Raw genomic sequence first — 19,836 nt, 5'->3', positions numbered from 1 at the left:
CATAATTTACGGTTAGGCAGCATTGATTTTTTACTTGACTAAAATAACATGGTTGATCATTTCAACAAAGGAAGCATTGAATTAGGCTCTATAATGCTAGAATCCAAACGTTTATTTACATCTTTTTTTGAAAACTTTCGTTGAGTTTAATCGGAGACAGACCAATAAGGTTGTTTATGTATCCAACGTTTATTTACATCTTCTTTTGAAAACTTTCGTTGAGTTTAATCGAAGACAAACCAATGAGGTTGTTTATGTTTTAATAAGAGTAGTTCCAATTTTTGCTTTGCCTTTTTTTTTTAGCAAAAATAAACAATATTTATTCCTTTAAATTGGAAGAGTATATCAAATTTTAGCACGTTTTTAAACTTTTGTTGATGTACCAACTTGTATGTTACAAATTATTATAAATAAAATGCTATAAATAAGTGTCATTTTCTAAAAAAAAAATAAAAAGTATGTGCATGTTATTTTTTTTATGAATGCAAGTGGCTGACTTTCAGCCCGAAGAAAATCAAGTCTAATACAAATTTAGATAAAATAAAGAGAAATAGAGAGCTGCATTAGAGAATTCAAATTTGTACAAAGACAAAAGGAATTAATTAATTTTTATCAATTTTGTTGTTAATCTATCCATTTGTTTAATTTAATCTCTAAACTATATATAAGTAACGTCTAAAGTATATCAAATCCATCAAAATTGTCCTTGTGAACTTAACTCAGTTGGTAGAGACAATGCATAATATATGCAAGGTTCGAGATTCAAATCCCGACCACCACAAAAAATCATCAAAATTAGCGCATTTGATATGCATTAATGATTAAATTGACGAGTTTTATATATTATATGACTATTTCTTACATTTTTATAGTTTAAAAACTAAATTAGAGAATGTTGAGGATTAAATTGATTTTTTATTTAAAAATTTCTTCAAAAAAAACTATTTTTTTATTTAAATAAAGAATTATAAATGCCATGCCATAGAGTATAGTCACCAACCATAAATAGAAAAATGAATAATCTTCATGATCTTCATCTCATCTTTTAAAGAGTCAATACTTAGCAAGAGAGTTGACAAACCCATGTGACCAGGTTATGTGCCCATCCAGTTGAATGAAAGAAAAATATTCAAAATTTAAAGATTAATTAACGAGGGTGATGGTGGGCACTGGGGCAATCCCTTTTTCAATTAGCCACACATGAATTGGACACAACAAGAAATATTGAAATCAGAGACCTACAAAGAACATGAACATGGACTTTGTGTTCTCTGCCCATAGTGAAACCAACATGCAACAAACCAAAAAGCCACCCGATCCCAAAAAGCCCTCATCCCATAAGCCATCCTTTCGTGACAAACTGCTAGAATCTACCCAGGAAATTCCTATCCGTGAACGGCAAGATATGATTGAGAAGAAACTTGTTTGAATAGAATTAGAAGACGGTAACCGCCTCCTTCCTAAAATCTATATCGAGCCACAAGTTTTCCAAGAACTCTGCATGCCTTGGAAAGATGCTTTGGTTGTGAAACTGTCGGGGAAAAACATTGGCTACAATACCATGAGAGAGCGTCTCCAAAAAATATGGAAGCTTCAAGGAGGTTTTGATATCATGGACAATGACAATGGCTTCTACATGGTGAAATTCGACCAAGCAGCGGACAAAGAAAAAGTCATAACCGGAGGACCATGGCTAATCTTCGATCACTGCCTTGCAGTTACCCATTGGTCTCCCGAATTCGCTTCACCAAATGCCAAGGTTGATCGCACGGTGGTCTGGGTACGTTTTCCAGGATTAAACCTTGTTTATTACGATGAGAGTTTCCTTCTTGCCATGGCAACTGCGATTGGTCGGCCCATTAAGGTTGACACAAACACTTTAAAGGTTGAAAGAGGTAAATTTGCTAGAGTTTGTGTGGAAATTGACCTCACTGTTCCGGTGGTGGGGAAAATTTGGGTTAACGACCATTGGTACAAGGTCCAATACGAAGGATTACACCTAATTTGCACCAATTGTGGATGCTATGGTCATCTTGGAAGAAACTGTAGTTCGAAACCATCTGCTGCTGAACCGGTTGCTCAAAACCGCCATCGAACTTCCGGCGATCACCAAGCAAACACCATCAACCCGACCCAACCATCCCCCAACCCGACACAACCCAACCCGGACAATATTAACTCTCAATCATTGGCATCAGACCAAAACGGAAACAACATCATTGCAGGCATTAAAGATACAGCGGCTGAAACGGAAAAAGGAATCAATAATAATGATGAGAATCACCTGCTGCACGGTGATTGGTTGGTAGTTACAAGGAAAAGGAAATTCACAAATCAACATGCTTTCAATGCTCCCAAAAACGTTACTCAGAAGCAAAACAGGTACAATGTTCTATCTTCTCTAGTCAACCAACCCAAAGCTGGCCCCACTAATGACAAATTACCCCACTGGTCCAAACCTTCAACATTTACACGTGGCAACAGCAGCTATGTGCCTAAAAGGCGCAGACAAGAAGACACTTTTGAGCCACTTACCATGTCCCTTTTAAGTCAACCCTCAAATAATCCCAAAGCTGGCCCTACTCCTGAACCGGTCCCCACCCCAAACACTAGGGACATGTCACTCGCAAAAATTTCCACAACGAAACAACACATGCCTGAAACCCATACAAATGATCAAGTGTACCAAATTGACCCTATCATTTCTGACCAAGCTACCACCAAACAAATTACCAACTCAGTTACTATCCTCCCATCAAATTCTCCCCCACATCCTTTAATCAAAGAGAACATTGCTCTAGCTCCAAATATGCAAACCGTAACGCATGGTGATACTGAAGTTGGCTTAGCTGACAGTGATGATGGCCAAGAAACCTCAAAGGAGGAAGACATGGTTACCTAGTCTTCTTTCTTCTGTCTTTTATTTCTGTCCATTTTTAATGGAAGCTCTCCTAGACACTACTATCCTCTCTTGGAATATTAGAGGGGCCTATAACAGTAAAGCTAAAAGACATTTGAAAGAGATTATGAGAAAATACAGACCTTCCTTTATAGCCATCCTTGAAACTCATGTCCCTTTTGCAAGACTATACACCTTCTGAATCAATAATAGTTATACTCCTGAGCACATAATTGAAGCTAATGGCCACTCAGGAGGTATCTGGCTCCTCAAGCATTCAGCAGAAAATTCTACATCCACCATAATAGAATCCAACCAATACTCCATAACTTTTTCTTTAAGCCATGGAGATGCAATAACCAATTGTACGTGCGTCTATGCTAGCCCTAATCACACCATGAGAACCCCCTTCTGGAACTATCTTTCCAATCTCAACCGTACCTTAACCGGACCCTTGATGTTGATAGGTGACTTCAATGAAACAATTCTTCCAAGCGAGCAAAGAGGGGGAATTTTTAATCATACAAGAGCGGCACTCCATTCCAATTTCATGGATGACTGTAATCTCTTGGACCTTACAACTATCGGAGGGCGTTTCACCTGGCACCGCAATCACAATGGTCTCCGTATTCTTTCTAAGAAGCTTGACAGATGTATTGCTAACATCAGCTGGAGACTCTCTTTTCCTGAAGCTTTCGTAGAAGTGCTTTGTAGGCTTCACTCTGACCATAATCCTCTCCTTCTCCGCTTTGGTGGCCTTCCTCTTGCTAGGGGACCTAGACCTTTCCGTTTTGAAGCAGCCTGGATTGATCATGGGGAGTATGCTGATTTGGTAAGAAGATCTTGGAATTCTGCTAATCACAACACCATTGTTGCTCTTAATAATGTTAGAGAAAATTCTATTTCATTCAATCATGATGTCTTCGTGTAACATTTTCAAAAGAAAGAAACACATTGAAAATCGGCTCAAAGGCATACAAAATTATCTTGAAAGATTTGACTCTCTAAGACATTCCCTCATTGAAAAGGAGCTCCAACATGAATATAACCATATCCTTTTTCAAGAAGAAATGTTTTGGTATCAGAAATCAAGGGAGAACTGGGTGAAATTTGGTGACAGAAATAGTTCTTTTTTTCATGCCCAAACGATTATTAGAAGGAAAAGAAACAGAATCCACAGGCTTCAGCTTCCAAATGGTATATGGTCCTCTGACACCTCCATTCTCCAAGAAGAAGCTCAAAGATTTTTCAAGAATCTTTTTCGCGGTTCTCACCAACACCAAAACCGTCACTTCCATGTAGGTCCCCACCCCACTATTGATGATGATGGTAGAAATTCCCTCACCAAACCCATCACCAAAGAAGAAGTTTCAGCGGCTCTTAACTCCATGAAACCATACAAATCTCCTGGCCCGGATGGCTTCCAATGTATTTTCTTCAAACAGTATTGGCACATCGTTGGTGATGACATTTTCCGCCTTGTCTCCACAGCCTTCCAATCTGGTCATTTCGATCCTACCATAGCAGACACCCTCATTGCCCTTATCCCAAAAATTGACCAACCAAAAACCTACAAAGACTTTAGATCAATCAGCCTCTGTAACATAACCTACAAAATCATCACTAAAGTCCTTGTTCACCGTCTCAGGCCGATTCTTAATAATATTATTGGCCCCTACCAAAGCAGTTTTCTGCCAGGTAGGGGCACTTCTGACAACTCTATTGTTTTGCAGGAAATTGTCCACTTCATGCGAAGATCCAAAAGAAAGAAAGGCTTTGTTGCATTCAAACTTGATCTCGAGAAGGCTTTTGATAATGTAAACTGGGAGTTCCTTACTTCTTGCCTTCATGACTTCGGATTTCCCGATGCCACAATAAAGCTCATCAAGCATTGTGTTACTTCTTCAACGTTCTCTGTCCTTTGGAATGGAAACAAGTTGCCTCCCTTTAAGCCTACCCACGGGCTTAGACAAGGTGATCCATTGTCTCCTTATCTCTTCATTCTCTGCATGGAAAAACTTTCTCTTGCTATCAACAATGCGGTCCAGCAAGGTACCTGGGAACCTATTAGGATGTATGCAACCAGCCCCCATCTTTCACACCTTCTCTTCGCAGACGACGTCCTCCTCTTCTCTAAAGCAAAAAATTCTCAAGTTAGGTTCATCAAAGATCTTTTTGATAAGTTCAGTCAAGCGTCTGGCCTCAAGATTAATCTCTCTAAATCAAGGGCTTTTTATTCTTCAGGTATTCCACATCAAAAAATCACCAATCTTACTTCCTTATCTGGCATTAGAAGCACTACTTCGCTCGATAAATATTTGGGTTTTCCGATTCTTAAAGGGCGCCCGAAAAAAAGCGATTTCAATTTTATTATTGAAAAAATGCAAACAAGGCTTGCTTCTTGGAAGAACAAACTTCTCAATAGGTCTGGCAGATTGGCACTTGCTTCCTCGGTTCTTTCTTCTATCCCCACCTACTACATGCAAATTAACTGGCTCCCTCAAAGCATCTGTGATGATATTGATCGAATATCCCGCAATTTTATCTGGAAAGGTCCAAATGACAAAGGGGTCCATTTAGTCGGATGGAATAAAATAGCCAAGCCTAACCAAATAGGAGGTCTTGGGTTACGGACAGCGAGAGAAGCCAACATTTGTCTTCTTGGGAAATTGGTATGGGATTTGATTCAAACTAATAATAAGCTTTGGGTTCATATTTTCATGAAGAAGTATTCAGCTGGACTGGCTTTCCTTCAGGCTTCCACCACCGCTAGCAGCTCTCCCACTTGGTCATCCATCGCTAGCAGCTCTCCCATGAAGAATGTTCTAAAGAGCGGTTACTCGTGGCGCGCAGGTTCCGGAACTTCTTCCTTTTGGTTCAGCCCTTGGAGTGATTTTGGCCCCCTTGGATCCCTTGTTCCCGTCATTGACATTCATGATACCCACCTTACTGTTAAGGACGTTATAACAACAAATGGTCAAAGTTCTCAGCTGTTGTATACTCCTCTCCCTCCTGCCGTGGCTGATTTTATCAACAATAGCAATCTCAGGTTCAACGATGCTATAGATGACATCTTTATTTGGCATCACAACGTAAATGGAACTTATACTACAAAAAGCGGTTATAATTGGCTGCTCTCCTCTCAAGAAGCTCACTCTGATAACACTTCCTGGACATGGATTTGGAAACAAAAAATACCTGAAAAATATAAGTTCTTCATTTGGCTAATTTTTCACAATTCGTTACCGACGTTAGCTTTACTCCATCACAGAAACATTGCTCCGACAACTATTTGCACTCGTTGCGGAGATTCGGAAGAATCGGTGTTTCACTGCATCCGTGATTGCAGGTTTTCGAAGCAAATCTGGCAGCAAATTGGATTTTCTGATCCTTCTTTCTTTGCGGCTTCCAGTGTCAAGGATTGGATCAAGGATAGGCTAAACGAATCGCTTGCTAACTTGTTCGCTTCAGGTTTGTGGTGGGTGTGGAGATACCGCAACACCATGTGCTTGAATGATGAAGTCATGCAATTAAACAGGTTGCTGTCGCAGATTTATAACACCGTAGAAGACATTAAATTCTGTTTCTATCAGTCATTTCCTGCTGCCTCTTCTGATAGGCACATTAGATGGAATAACGAAAATTTTGATTGTGCCATTTTAAACGTAGACGGTAGTTGTATTGGTGATCCAATTCGTGCAGGCTTTGGAGGTTTAATTCGTAACAGTGCTGGGTTCTACCTGACTGGGTTTTCAGGCTTCATTCCTTCTTCTTCAGATATCCTAGAAGTTGAGTTAACTGCCATCTTCCACGGTCTCTCTATAGCTACGAATATGGGTATCACCGAGTTGGTCTGCTACTCGGATTCTCTCCTCTCTATCAACCTCATATCCGGTAATTCATCGAAGTATCATGTCCATGCAATTCTCATTCAAGACATCAAAGACAAGTTGTCTCAAGCGAACTATTCGCTCCACCATACTCTCCGCGAAGGTAACCAATGTGCAGACTTTTTGGCCAAGTTAGGAGCAAGTTCAGATGCTAGTCTTCTTCTCCACCCTTCGCCACCAGAAGATCTCCGTCCTTTCCTACGGAATGATGCTTCCAGGACTTTGTTCCTGAGACACTAGTCTTTTTTTGTTTCTTTGTTAGCTGTGTAACCAAAAAAAAAGAGACCTACAAATTTTGTCTCAAAGTTATAACTTCTTTAACTAAACATGATGGAGAAAAATTAGGGATGAATTATCTTTTGTCACTGATTATGGTGTCGTTACTAGAACATAAAAATGTGAGAAATTTGGGAACACTACATATATTATTCACCATATCTTATTTACTAAAGCTTAACCCGTAAAGCTAACCCTAAACCTAATTTTTTCCCCCCATTTTTTCATCCACTTTTCTAAACCATTGGATCTTGCGCATTTAGGCGCCATTCAATTTTAGCCATTGATCATATTATATTTATCTCTTCTATTTTCCGAAACAACTATTTCGTATTTATCTCTTCTATTTTCCGAAACAACTATTTCATATTTATCTCTAATTATAATTTTGGTCATATCCGAAATTTGTTATCAATTCACTTAAATCCGAAATTTGTTTTCCTATAGTTTTGGCCATCCGAATCCTTATTTATTAATTAACCTAACAAATTTCCCTTTCAAAAAAAAAAAAAATTAACCTAACAAATTTCATTCGTATCCTCCTTTTTTTTTTTTGAAACAAATATTTTCTACACTTTTACGATTGCAATTTAACATAACAAATTCCATCTAAAAAAATGCATCGCACAAATTTTATTCTTATCCTCGCCTTTTTTTATGAAGCAAATATTTTGGTTATATATACGAAGCCCTAAACCTGTTTCTCTCGATAAAAATAAACCCTAAACCGTGGTAAATGCTTAATCCGTAAAGCTAACCCTAAACCTAATTTTTCCCCCCATTTTTTCATCCACTTTTCTAAGCCATTGGATCTTGCGCATTTAGGCGCCATTCAATTTTAGCCATTGATCATATTATATTTATCTCTTCTATTTTCCAAAACAACTATTTCGTATTTATCTCTTCTATTTTCCGAAACAACTATTTCATATTTATCTCTAATTATAATCTTATTTACTAAAGCTTAACCCGTAAAGCTAACCCTAAACCTAATTTTTTCCCCCCATTTTTTCATCCACTTTTCTAAACCATTGGATCTTGCGCATTTAGGCGCCATTCAATTTTAGCCATTGATCATATTATATTTATCTCTTCTATTTTCCGAAACAACTATTTCGTATTTATCTCTTCTATTTTCCGAAACAACTATTTCATATTTATCTCTAATTATAATTTTGGTCATATCCGAAATTTGTTATCAATTCACTTAAATCCGAAATTTGTTTTCCTATAGTTTTGGCCATCCGAATCCTTATTTATTAATTAACCTAACAAATTTCCCTTTCAAAAAAAAAAAAATTAACCTAACAAATTTCATTCGTATCCTCCTTTTTTTTTTTGAAACAAATATTTTCTACACTTTTACGATTGCAATTTAACATAACAAATTCCATCTAAAAAAATGCATCGCACAAATTTTATTCTTATCCTCGCCTTTTTTTATGAAGCAAATATTTTGGTTATATATACGAAGCCCTAAACCTGTTTCTCTCGATAAAAATAAACCCTAAACCGTGGTAAATGCTTAATCCGTAAAGCTAACCCTAAACCTAATTTTTCCCCCCATTTTTTCATCCACTTTTCTAAGCCATTGGATCTTGCGCATTTAGGCGCCATTCAATTTTAGCCATTGATCATATTATATTTATCTCTTCTATTTTCCAAAACAACTATTTCGTATTTATCTCTTCTATTTTCCGAAACAACTATTTCATATTTATCTCTAATTATAATTTTGGTCATATCCGAAATTTGTTATCAATTCACTTAAATCCGAAATTTGTTTTCCTATAGTTTTGGCCATCCGAATCCTTATTTATTAATTAACCTAACAAATTTCCCTTTCAAAAAAAAAAATTAACCTAACAAATTTCATTCGTATCCTCCTTTTTTTTTTTGAAACAAATATTTTCTACACTTTTACGATTGCAATTTAACATAACAAATTCCATCTAAAAAAATGCATCGCACAAATTTTATTCTTATCCTCGCCTTTTTTTTATGAAGCAAATATTTTGGTTATATATACGAAGCCCTAAACCTGTTTCTCTCGATAAAAATAAACCCTAAACCGTGGTAAATGCTTAATCCGTAAAGGTAACCCTAAACCTAATTTTTTTCCCCCCATTTTTTCATCCACTTTACTAAGAACACAAAGGTGTTGTTTGTTACTTCTTTCTTTCATACGGTATAACTATAAATACACATGACCATGGCTGTGAATGTCACCTTCATCCTTGAATTTTCTTATCCATGAAAAAGAAGAAGAAATGGTAGGTGAGAAAGCATGAGTGTGGCCTGATAAATTCTTTCTAAAGAGGACCATAGTTTTTTTTTCTTTTGATAATAAGTGGTTTGTTGTTGTTCATGTTATAAGATGTTGAGCTGCTCACATCGTTGTTTGTGTTTTAGATGAAGATTGTCACGTGCGCCCCTTCCCATTACCTTTTTCTTTTTTGTTTCTTTAATTATAATATACACATGTGGCTTTTTCTTTTAAATTTAATTGAAAAATAATGCATGTGGCGTCCAACTCACTTAAGTGATGAGCCACGTGGGCGTTGATAGAGTCAAGATTAAGGGGACCTTAAAGTTGAAAAAAAAGGGTAAACTTAGGGGGTTAAAAAGTGGTTTTTTTTTAATAGGGGACCAAAATTGCAACTACGATAAAGTTAGGGGCCAAAAGTGCGTTTAAGTCTTTTAAATAAGATTTGGGTAGAAGAAAATCCAAAAGAAATTTGGGATCCATTTCCAATTAATATAATCCTTCTTTTATTTTTCAAAAAAAATATATAAAATCAATTCAATCAAACTCAATTTTGGTCACCGCATAATCAAACACATGCATAGTAGCTTCTAAAATTGTTTAGTTTAAGTCGATTCTCCAACATGGGTATAATCCGTTGTCGCCCTTTATCATATTTATATTCATGATTTCATATTACTATGATATTTAACTATTGTTATTGTCACACTAAATATCGTATAAGAAATTTTCCCTTTTCTTAACCATTAATTAAAATAATATTTAAACGAATTTAAAAAACACGGTAATAAAATATAGTATATATAGACATAATTATATTTTTAATTTTTAATTTATTTACATACTTTATATTTAACTTATTACAATTTATAGTTTCTTTATCTATATCTAATGAAATTTTATGTTTATAAATAAATATGTTTAGTTCCTATAAAATCACGACATTTTTAAGTTTACACTGGAATTTTAAACGGTTACGTGACTATTCATTTGTTTGCTAAAAAATCTGTGTGCTGGTATTCTCCTAATATAATTTTTGGTATACTTTTTTAATTTTATAATTGAAACTATGGTTCCCTTACTAAATTAGTTACTAATCAATCAATGTATGGTAACTGATCTGTTCGGTGAGGAATCGATGGAGGCAACAGTGGTGAAAAGTGTTCTGATACAGTGGCGATGAGTCTTTACGGTGGAATGGAAGGTGCATGCAGGCACGTTAGCTCTACGAGACTAAAGTCAGTAGAGAAACAAATACAATTAATAACTCCGACGATGGATCTGTTGTTGAGCTTAGTGTGGATTGTGCTGCGCCAAACAATTCAAATGTTCAGATGGTAATTATTACATTAATCTTTCATGAGTCCGTAAAGGTTTAATTCGTAACACAATTGATCAAATTGTTTGCCGCCAATGTCTGCAGGATGTACCAGAGGCTGAGGACTCATGCAGCAATACATGTGTGATTGACACACCAACCACCAAAACAGGTGCTAAGAGGTCCTCTAAAAGCATTGACTATGTGGCTGTTGATGATGATGAAGCTGGCCAGACGTCGGCCACAAAACCTACCAGAGTTGTTCGTGTCAAAATTGAGCACAAGGACGACAAAGATGTTTAGCTTGCTCGAATGCTAGAGCCGTTTGCTTTGTTATCGAATTCCTTCAATCTGCATAAATCAGACATTAAATAATCTGTGTTTTTTCCTTTTGTTTTTTACAGTTTGGTTTTTAATTTTCTTCAAGTTGCTGTGTCGGCTATATTTACTTAGCTAAGGAAACTTTTTCCAGTCCACCTAAATAAATTTATTCATTGCCATAAGTATTAATTCAACAATTTATTATCATTGTCTTTTATTAGCGCTTCGACCTCTAAATGTACGAAATTTATTTTTAGATTTACCTCCGGAAGGTGTTAATATTTTTCTGAATGTTAGATAGTCATTCACCAAGTTGGTATGCTTGATGAAGAAAACCCAATACTGATTTGGCTTGAGTAACTAGATCCCACGCATTCACATGTTAAATTAAAAGTACAGATTGATAAAACCAAGTTAGTATGCTTGCCTTTGCTTAGTATGTGTTTAAGCGAAGGAACATTTTATAATGTTTTAAACAAGTATGTAACAGATGATTAAAAAATTTAAAATTTTAAGCATAATTAAATAAATTTTAATTTAATAGGGACTAAACTACGTGCTGAAATTTTTTATAGAAACCAAAATCTATCAAAAAAATTTACGAGGACTAAAAACTAAATTTGATATATTTATAGGGACTAAAAACTTTATTAATTATTCGTTTTATTATGTATCAAATTATTCCTGCCCGTGAGACCTGTGCGTTGCACGGGTCGGCGTTCTAGTTTATAAAGTGAACATTACTTTTTTTTTTTTAGGTTAAAAAAAGAACAATTGATTGAAAAAAGTAACTATTTAAGATTTTTTATTCTGTTAGAAGACCAAATTGTCTATTGCGTTTGATTTACTAAGTAGCTGTTTGGTATGGCGTTTTTGCCATCCAAAAGCCAAACGGAGTTTACCTTTTTCAATGATGTTTGGACAAAACAAAAAGCAATTCTAGTATTTCACTTTTCTAAGCTAAACGCGGGTTTGAGAGAAGCAGGAATTTCAAGCTTCAACGTTTCATGTAATCAATTCTGCAACAAACCAACTTGATTTACCAGTTTTGCCCCTTTCATAGCCATGTGCAGTTATGTAATTTTGATTATATGTATCATCTGTTTCATGTTTTAGGCTGCAGCCATATTTCATTGTTTAGGTTAGAGATGAAGCAATAATTGGGCATGTTATATTTTCTTACCTAACCCAGCCCATTAGACCATCCACAATGCAGCACCCCATTTGGGTGCTTAAATGGGTCCCGATTGTACACGTCATTCATTTTATAATTAATACGTAATAAGCACTCAATCTCTCCAACCCAGCACCTTAAAATAATTATTAATTGGGTCCCAGCAATAACTCTATATCATTATATTTTAACAATAATTTTTATACTCATTCATAATTATATAATTTTAAAATATTGAAATAATTTAATTATAAATTATTTAAAAAAACAAACAAATTCAAAGAAGGAAAAAATAAAGTAATTAAGTACAGATTTTTTTTTTAAGGAGTAATTGAATACAAGAAATGTCAACTAAAATTTCCAACGGCTATGCTACAAGCAAATTCAAATTCAACTATTTTTTTTAAGGGAATCAAATTCAACTATTATTTACAACTATTATATAATTATTTTTTAATATCAAAATAATACAATAATTAAATATATATAAAAAAATAGAATTAATTGTACATGTGGGGCCCATGAGTAATAGGAGAGAGAGGGTGCCTATACAAGCACCCACCTTCATAAGCACCATATTCATTGGTGTCACAAAGGGGGTGTTTATATACAATGGTGCTTAATAGGGGAAGGACTCCCCATTGTAGATGGTCTTAGCTTAAGCGAGTTTTTTTTATAATGAGAATAACGTTTTTCTTTAAAAATATGTCAAATGATTTTTTTTTTATTTTTAAAAAGACTCTCATAAACTGATTTCATTTTAAAATAAATGTGTCAACCAATAAAAATCCATTTATGGTTTTAGATAAATTCAAATGATTATCTAAATTAAGAATAGGATATTTAATTTTAAACACAGTTAAAAGGGTAATTTGGTCATTACACATTCAAAATCAATTTTTATTCAAACTATCCAAACAACATCAACTCATAAAAATCACTTTTAATAAGTGTATCCAAACATAAATCAATTCACACCCAACTCATTTTTAACCAAAATCAATTCTTTCAAACTCCATTCTATCAAAATCAATTCTCGCTACCGTCATACCAAACACACACTAAATAGTTAGCGCTCAACGGAAGAGAACAACACATGATATAATAACATAATATAAAGCAGAACAATACATAACAAATTTTTATGGTATTGAATAATTTTTTGTGGATAAAAAAACTATTTTGAAATTTTAAATAACTTGTACTTGGGACAAAGAGTTATATTATAGTTTAATGGACTATAATTTTAATTTTTGTCTTGTCTATTGTCTCCGATTTATCCTATCCGTGAAACAATTTTACAAGTCAAACATTATACAATTAGAGTTGTCATGTCATGTCATATCCTTCATTTTTTAACAGATCAAACACACTTATTATATTAGGGACTTTAATGCCCTTTTGAAATGATGGCGCACGTTGTTATCGCAAAGACATTATATTTTCTGACGGATTTTTAGGTAGAGACTAAATAACTTATCTCAATTTTTTTTAAGCAAAGAAAATACTATAAATAAAAGAAAGTACAATAAGCTGGAGGCATGAACCTGACCAGCAACCACATATACATCCTTAAAAAGGTATTACAACCAATAATAACAAAATATGGTAAAAACTTACTAGACCAAATCTAGTTGAATGAAACCATATGCATAGCGAGGAAGGATACACACCAGAAGCATAACCCCGCGAATCCAATCCGGCGAACGAAATCGGGATCACAAAAGAAATTGGTGTGTAAACGTGCCGAACATCTAAACAAAATATAGACGAGTCAAACTCATCTTTAAAAGGACGGTAACTAAAACTGACCGCCAACACGGTAACAGTTTCCCGATCCCACAGCTTGCAGTAACACAAACAACAAGTAATTGGCCATTTCTAGCCAAAAACAGTCCAAATTCAATACAAAGGATTGAATCAGATTCAAGCAAAACTCCACGTAGCAAATGCAGCAACTCTAGAGCATAACCAGGAAAAAAAAGACCAATAGCATCGCCAAGCAGCAACTGCATAAGCATCAAACGATCAACGCCGATCAGTGAGCTAACCTCACCGTCACCTTTGGAGTGAACCCATCCTAAGGGGTTTTTTAAGAACCATCCATGCCTCAAAACAACAAAACTGCCGTCGCCATGGGTTTTAGGTGAATTGTTGTTTTTGGATTTCCAAACTGTTGTATTTGAATTTCCAAATTCTATTATCTACCGAAGTTGTTACTAGGTTGAGTCACGACCAGGTCGCTCTCTTTAAGACGTTTCGTGGCACTGCCCAAAATTGTGCAAAGCAGACTATCAACCACGCCGCCTCCAGGATAAAACAAGCCCAGCTACAACTGTGCGGTTAACTACTGCACCGTAGAAAACCGTACGAGAATTACACCTTCAAATATGGTACTAAGACCACTCTTTAATACTGAAATCACTTTAATATGGTATTATTACCATTCTATTATGGTGCTAAGACCACTCAAATATGGTGTTTCCACCATTCTAACCCTTAGTTCTCCAAACTATCAATATGGTACTATGACCACTCAAATATGGTGTTACTGTAACGCCCTCCTTTTTATTTAATTATTTTAATTAGTTTTAGAATATATTTATATGATTGGTATGATTTACATGATTTATGTGATATTTTGTTATGTTATATGTTGGTATTTACTAGCATAATATAATTGTTATTTGGTGTAGAAATATATTTGTTATTTGTTATAGATATATTTGTTATTTGGTGTAGAAATATATTTGTTATTTGTTATAGATATATTTATTATTTGGTGTAGAAATATATTTGTTATTTGTTAGAGATATATTTGTTATTGGTGTATTATTATTATTAAGTGGGGGAGAGATATATTTAATTTAGAAATACATAAGATTATGAGGAATAGAGTAGTTTTGAGGTGTAAGAGAAATAAGAAGGGGGTAAGAATAGAAAGAAGAATAAGTTGTTGGGCCAAAATAGATTTAGGAAGAGCGTTTAGTATTATAAATAGAGAAGCTTAGGTTAGAAAGAGTTTACCGGAAACCGCTTTTTGGAAAAGAGGAGAACAAGAAAGAAGAGAAGAGGAGAGAAAAGTCAAGAGAAGAGGAGAAGACCTTAGGAAAGAAGAACGTTGCCGCTGATTCAGGAATTAATCTAAGGTAAGGGTGAGACTATCTTGCTTTAATATTAAGTTGTTAAATCATTAGATTACATCTAACAAAGTTGGGGAGAGTTTGTGAGATTAAGAGGATTAGGGTTTTGAGTGAAGAATTGAGGATTAATGGATGAAAATTGTTAGATTGATGTAGAAACTGTGAACAGTTCTTAGATAATCCGTAGAATGATTATTGGAATAGTTTTGAGGTTTAAAACATATGATTAGATGAGAAGTCGGTGAGTTTAAGAATTAGGGTTTATGAGCGATTTTGATGATTAGATGATGAAGAACCGTAGAATTGATGAGAGAATCATGAACGAACCTTAGATATCCTATAGGAATGTTATTAGAAGTAGTTTAATGGTTAGAAACATGAGAATGGATGAAAAGTTGAGATTCTGAGGAAAAGTGATTTTAAGTGTTTTTGAGAAATAAGTTATTCTAGGATAAGCTGATTTGGAGATTTAAAAATATGATTTTTCAGTAAAATATGATAGGATTTGTCGAATAGAACGCGTAGGCGAAAACGGAATCGGATTCGGAGTAACGGTTAGGTTTTTACGGACGAAACGGTGAAACCGAAAAAATGGGACTGCACAGAGCTGCGTCGCAGGTGGGCTACTGCCTTCCCACGCCTGGGCGCAGTTTTCCACACCTGGGCGCAGCAAGGCAGCCCCTCATGGGTGACTGCTTGTTGTGCTTTCGTTGCGTGCTGTCAGAACTTCGATTGTTGCGTTCTTGTGTCTTTTTCACCCCTTTCCGTGTTGAATTAGCTTTCGGTGTAAACATAAAAGTTGTAGATAATTTTGTTAGCTTTCTAGTGGCTTTGGTTTGACGTGAAAATAATGTTTGGTCTATGAGTTATGATGAAAATACTACAGGGAGGTCTTAGCAAAATTGTACGGTGACAGCATTCTCTATTTCATGTTTTTGCGTTTTGTTCATATGTTTCTGTTTTGAATTTGTTATACCCTAATTTTGGACCTAAAAATACTAGCTTCATTCTTTTCTTGCATTTCAAGTCATTTGAACTGTCTCTGATCAATTACATCTTTCTCTGCATTTTATTTCAATATTACTTGCAAAATTCATATAAAAGGGTATTTTAGTCATTTCCTGTATCCAAGCTCATTTTAGTCCTTTAAAAATTGTTTGAGTCCTTTCAAATAGTTTGAATAAGTTTCTATTTCAATTCATGTCAAAATCCATTTTAAAGGTTGCATTTGAAGTCATTTCGAGTCAGTTTAGCCCCTAGGGGTATTTTAGTCCTTTCATGTGTTAAAACTCTGTTTAATTTCCAAAAATTGTCTCTGAGTCTTTTAATTTTACTTGTGTAAGCTCTTGCTTTAATTTCTCTGTTAAAAACCACTTTTAAATTGCATCTGAGTCATTTTTAGTCGTTTTAGTCCCTAGGGGGCATTTTGGTCATTTCACACGAAATTTCGACAGAGAGAGGTTACTTTAAAGTACCTCATTTAAGTAGTTGGTTCGTTTTAGTCCATTTTGTGTTTTTTATTGGTTTCACTTTACGTTTATCTCAAATTACATTTTTTAATTCAATTTTATTAATTTTTTCATTTTAGTCCTAAAGTTTCCAAAAATTGCATTTTAGTCCCTTTGTGTCATTTTATTTTCTTTTAGGTCCTTTTTGAGTCGAATTTTTTTTTCTTTCTTTTTTTCCTTTAGGTCAAACTTCTTGTTTTAATCCTTTTTGGTCAATTACACTTCAAGTCTCAGAGTCTTAACAATTTTGCAGAATGGTCCTTAGTGTTTTTTTTGCAGGTTAGTCCCTTAAGTTCTGGAAAATTGCAAAGAGGTCCCTAAAACAAGAAACCCAGCAAGGCCGAATATCTCAAGTCCAGTCCAGGTGTCACAAGTCCATTGGTCAAGGCAATACACATGTCAGCTATAAAAGATCCAATCTTCACAAGTCCCATTCAGAATTGAACACATCATCAGAATCACAGAAACAACAAACAAATTTCTCTCTCTTGGCAGTTAGATCAAAATCTCAGAATTCTTCAAGAACACGAAGAACACACACAAACCCTAACTTTCCAGTAACAAAAATTTCAATCAATTGCAATGAATTCAAGGCAGTTCTCAGAGATTCACTGAGGAATCTTCATCATTGAACCCTAGCCACTGCAATTCAAGCTCCAATTCAAAGAATTTGAGCGATCACAGTGGTGAGAAAGAGAAGAAGAGCGAAATCATTCGAAGTGAACCAGAGAAGAAGAAGACGAACAAAAAACGAAGCGCTTACCAGAAGAATCAGAAGCTCTCTTGAGGATTTCGTTCGAATCTCCAATCAAGTCCAGGTAAAACCACAAAACCTTTTCGTTTTCCGTTTTAAATCATCATCGAAGGCTTGTAAGCATAAATAAACGGTGAATCGAAGCAAAAACTTCGAAAAGATTCAAGAAAGAATTGAAACCGAAACTCTAAAATGTAAATTCTTCAAGATTCACCGTTTATTTCATGAATCCAAGTTTATAATCATCATCAGCGAAGAAAATAGGTTAGATTAGAGTTTAGTTTCAAGAAGATCAGAAAAAGTTTGAAAACCCTAGAAACCGTAAGTTCAAAGTCCAATCTACTTCGTTTTCATCACAATTTCACAAAAATAACCGTAGATCCGTAAACAGGGGAGGAAGACGAACATTTCTGTGTAAAAAGTTTGAAAAAGTAGCATCAGATCGTCGGAGAAGATGAAGATTCCAATGAATCTTCATCTTCCTCCGTCGTCCTCCGCCGTCCTCCCCAGTTTCCGGCTAGGTTAGGGTTTTAGAGAGAGAAGAGAGAAGAACGAGTGAAGAGAGAGAACGAGAAGTGAGAAATGAATTAGACCGGTCACTGGGCATTTATATAAGCCCTTTGAACCGGTCTGGTTCATTTGGTTCGCTTCCCTTCGTTTCCTGGCCGTTGGATCTAGGGTTGATCCATCTGGATCAATCCAACGGCCCCTGAATTCCCTGAGAATCCAAGATCCATGCAGGTTTGGGTTGGGCTTAACTCCTTCGTTTGTTTTGGATTTCCTGCTATGTGCACCACTGGACCTTGCTTTTTACACCCCCTGCATGTCAAATTTTTGTGCAAAAATTCCAAATAAATTTCCATGAGTTCTTGATAATTTTCTTGGTGTTTTTTATAATATTTTTGCATAATAAAATTTGATAAAAATATGTGTATTAATTTTTGTTACTTCTTTACTTTTCTTGTTAATTTTTTGAGGAACTTTGCTATGATTTTGATCATGATACATGGATGCATGATATGGGGACTTAACATGCGATTTTAAGATGTGTTTGCCACTGTTTTGTTATGTTCACTCCACAGTTGCATGATTGATTTGTTAGTTTCTTGTTTTGCAAGTCTTGTGAAAACAAAGTGTCAAATGTGTCTAAAAAATATATATCATACCTTTTAACTTGAGTATATTCCCATGTTATGGCTACAATAAAATTCTTTGAAAACTACCTTAATAAGGAAATTATAGGTCATGTACTTATTGAGAGGTTATGGTGAATTTTTACTACATTTTGACACCTTTATTCTTGTCATTTTTTACTATTCTTTGTTTAGTATATCCTTGTCCATCTTTCCATCATTTTGTGCCTTAAATTCACTAACCATTCTACTTCATATTTCATACATCATGAGCATTCCATACTTCATCTCCTCCTTCACTTTATTTCTTATACATTTAAATTTTTACCAAGACTTAGAATGTAACATTTAGGAATTCTTGTACTTTACTTTCATGCAATTTAAATTCTTGCAAGACCATAGAATGTATCTAGGCCAATGATGTAAAGGACAATGGACTCTAATGATGTACACCGACACAAGCACCGACACATGCACACACCTCACTTTAGATATATGGCTAGGTTATGCATGTTTAGATGTATGTGTAGGATTGTATGTTTAGATGAATGCTTAGGATTTACACTTAGAAAAACCTCTTTTCAAAAAATATATGAACAACATCACTCAAATCTTTTTCATAATAAACCTTGGGATCCAAAATCCCATTGTATTCTCTTTTATTTTCTTAATCAAATTTTAATGAATTTTAATCATACTTTGACTTTCACATTGCAAAATAACTAATTCCACCTCACTTTTTCCAATCTTATGCCCTTGAGGCCTCTTTTCCTCATTCTTCAAATTCCAATTTTCAAACTTAAAATCAACCAACAAAAACAAAAATATTTTTGAGAGAGAACTACGGTGGATTTGATCCCTTAAACGGGTACGTAGGCAAGGAATCAAAATTCCTTCAATTCAAATAAAATAAAAATTCAAACACATTCTTCTCCCTCCAATTCTTGACTTAGAAAACTCTTAGGTGTAAATATCATTTTCAAATAGCATTTAAAAATAAAGCGCGCGCGTAGAAAGTAAAGACGGTTCCTATAAGATACTATAGTCGTTATGGGTGCCTAACACCTTCCCGTAGCGAAAACAACTCCCGGACCTCGATTCTCAAGGGTTTTGCTTACTTTTTCCCGTCCCAAGAAAAAATAAGATATCACCGG

General features: G+C 35.0%; 1 long non-coding RNA gene and 2 pseudogenes across 1 annotated transcript; all 3 read left to right on the top strand.

The window, feature by feature from the left end:
* The first annotated feature begins 1,249 nt into the window (after positions 1 to 1,249).
* Positions 1,250 to 2,902, top strand: LOC146937784 (uncharacterized; annotated as a pseudogene).
* Positions 2,903 to 2,939: 37 nt separating this feature from the next.
* Positions 2,940 to 4,220, top strand: LOC146937783 (uncharacterized; annotated as a pseudogene).
* Positions 4,221 to 9,805: 5,585 nt separating this feature from the next.
* Positions 9,806 to 11,190, top strand: LOC146937782 (uncharacterized). The gene is made up of 2 exons (XR_015031037.1): positions 9,806 to 10,668; positions 10,755 to 11,190. It is a non-coding gene; the product is annotated as an uncharacterized LOC146937782 (long non-coding RNA).
* Positions 11,191 to 19,836: the final 8,646 nt, after the last annotated feature.

Source organism: Medicago sativa, chromosome 3 (genome assembly GCF_051527215.1).
Source record: "Medicago sativa cultivar Bolivia chromosome 3, Bolivia_mono, whole genome shotgun sequence".
NCBI lineage: Eukaryota > Viridiplantae > Streptophyta > Magnoliopsida > Fabales > Fabaceae > Medicago > Medicago sativa.
The sequence above is the reverse complement of the archived record's forward strand: the minus strand, read 5'-3'. Positions and strand labels throughout refer to the sequence as shown.